Genomic DNA, 2,376 nt, shown 5'->3' on the forward strand with positions numbered 1-2,376 from the left:
TCCCATTTGTCTTGAAAAAGGGAGAGACACCATTCCAAAGAGCAATGTCCCCTGTGTCTCGGGACATAGTAATCCAGTAGAATTAATAATCACAAACCCCCAAGACTCTAAATGGGAAAATGAGAAGAGTGTAATGCAAGGAATTAATGGGGAAGGGCTTGACCCTGAAGTCAGTATCAAGATTCAGGGGGAAATCCAAAAACCCTCAGCCCGGCCCGTGTACCAGCACTTTCATGGTATATTAAATAAGCCAGTGCCAGAACTTCTGAAAAAGACAAAGAACTTGTTCCTCCAACTTGCTGAAAATGCAGCCCATTCCCTTCATGTCACTTCTTGCCTTGTATGTGGAGGAACTGCTATGGGTGACAGGTGGCCACGGGAAGCCCGGAAGTTACTGTCCTCTGACCCTGTCCCTCACCTGACCTCAGTTTGAAGGATTCAAACCAACAGTTTCTGGGTTTTAAAGGTTTCAGTTATTGGATAGTACTGTTTGTCCAGAGAAGGAACAGACTTCACTGTTCCAGTTGGAAAGCTTAGCTGCTTAGGGCAGAGACTATATAATGAAACAGTGGGCGCTGTAACCTGGTGGAGCTCAAATTATACAGAGAAGGACCCCCTGCTAAGATTTCCAAAATTGCAGAATGCTTGGAATCACTCTGGGTCTGGGAGAGACTCAGCAGCCCCGCCTGGGTTGTACTGCCTATGCGGACATAGAGCATCCATACAGCTGCCTGAACGATGGACAGGTAGCTGTGTCACGGGCATCATTAAGCCTTCTCTTTTCCTATTGTCGCCAAAACAGATGGGCTGTTAAAACATCCAGTCCACTCTGCCTGGGAGAAAAGAAGTCTAAAGCTAGTTAAATGGGAAAATAGTAAGTGGCCACCGGAAAGAATTATTGAGTACTACAGGCTGGCCACGGGGACAGAGGATGGCTCAACGGGACACCAGACTCCTATCTACATGCTAAATCAGACCATCCAGTTGCAGGCTGCCTTGGAAATACTCGTTAATGAAAGAGGCAAAGCTCTGTCCATTTTGGCCGGACAAGAAACTCAAATGAGAAATGCCATTTATCAGAACCGGCTGGCCTTGGATTATTTGCTAGCAGCTGAAGGAGTCTGTAAAAAATTCAAACTAACCAACTGCTGTCTGCACATAAATGACCAAGGTCATGCACTTAAGAACATAACCAAGCTAGCACATGTGCCTGTGCAGGCATGGCATAAACTCAACCCTGAGTTCTTGTTTAAAGGTTGGTCCTCAGCCTTGGGAGGATTAGAAACCCTCATCACAAGTGTGATAACAACAGTGGGTGTTTGTTTACTACTCCCTTGTTTCCCCCCTTATTCCTCTAAATGGCTAAGAATCCTTCACTGCTGTAATAGACCAGAGAACCGCATGACAAATGTTTTATATCCATCATTATCAATCAGTTTCTTCAGGGTGAGTTTCTCAAAGGAGAGGGTGGTGAGGAAGGAGACCCAGGCATCTAGGATCACCTCCCCCTTGACGTCCACACTGCATTTCAATAGAAGAAAAGGCTGGCTGACTGGCGCCTCCTGAATCACCTTCCTGTAGACGGCAGGCTTGGTGTGGGGGGATCTCTCCAGAAGGCATTGGTTTTACTTAAACAAGACCAAACCCCCACCCCACTGCTCCATCAACCAAGACCCTTTCACATGTAGTTTCTAAGACTGTAAACCCAAGACCCTTTCGTGCATAGTATCTAGAGTTGTAAGCCTACATAAAGGCAGAGCTTCTCTTTGTTAAACAAGCTTGGCTGTCAGACAAAACACGCTGCCTTGCTCCCGGCCGAAATAAACCACCTCTTCCTTCATAGTTTGGTGTCTGAGAGGTCTGTTTCTTGCGGCTGCTCCTGCTTCAGTATATAGAATTACAATTGTTTTTTTGTATTTTGTCACTACTTTTTTTTTTTAATCAGCCCCGCAGAAACAGGGCCTCAAAAAATTGGATTAAGACTCAGAATTGTTCCTTTCCACAGAAATCTTTAGTAAAAGGTGAAAGATTTATACAATTTGAAGAGAAACTAGAGTATTATTTTGTCACTGTTAAATTCACACATTCTAGGAATTTTCAATAGCTCTCTTAGGGTTTTATATATAAGCAATCATGCTTTCCAGGCTGCAAGGTTTATTCTTTGTCAAAAGGAGTCTGAAATTATGTAAAATCTGCAAATAAAAAATAGTTTAAAAATAGTTTCCCATGCCCAATTTTATGTTAAAACACAACCAGGCCAGGTGCAGTGGCTCACGCCTGTAATCCCAGCACTTTGGGAGGCTGAGGCAAGTGGATCACCTGAGGTCAGGAGTTCGAGACCAGGCTGCCCAATATGGCAAAACCCATCTCTACCAA

At 44.4% G+C, this 2,376-nt stretch overlaps 1 non-coding gene across 1 annotated transcript; it reads right to left on the minus strand.

Annotated features, from left to right (window-relative positions):
• Positions 1 to 1,943: 1,943 nt before the first annotated feature.
• LOC120363371 (U5 spliceosomal RNA) lies at positions 1,944 to 2,059 on the minus strand. The gene has a single exon (XR_005578929.1). It is a non-coding gene; the product is annotated as a U5 spliceosomal RNA (small nuclear RNA).
• Positions 2,060 to 2,376: the final 317 nt, after the last annotated feature.

This window comes from Saimiri boliviensis, chromosome 4 (assembly GCF_048565385.1).
Source record: "Saimiri boliviensis isolate mSaiBol1 chromosome 4, mSaiBol1.pri, whole genome shotgun sequence".
Taxonomy (NCBI): Eukaryota; Metazoa; Chordata; class Mammalia; order Primates; family Cebidae; genus Saimiri; species Saimiri boliviensis.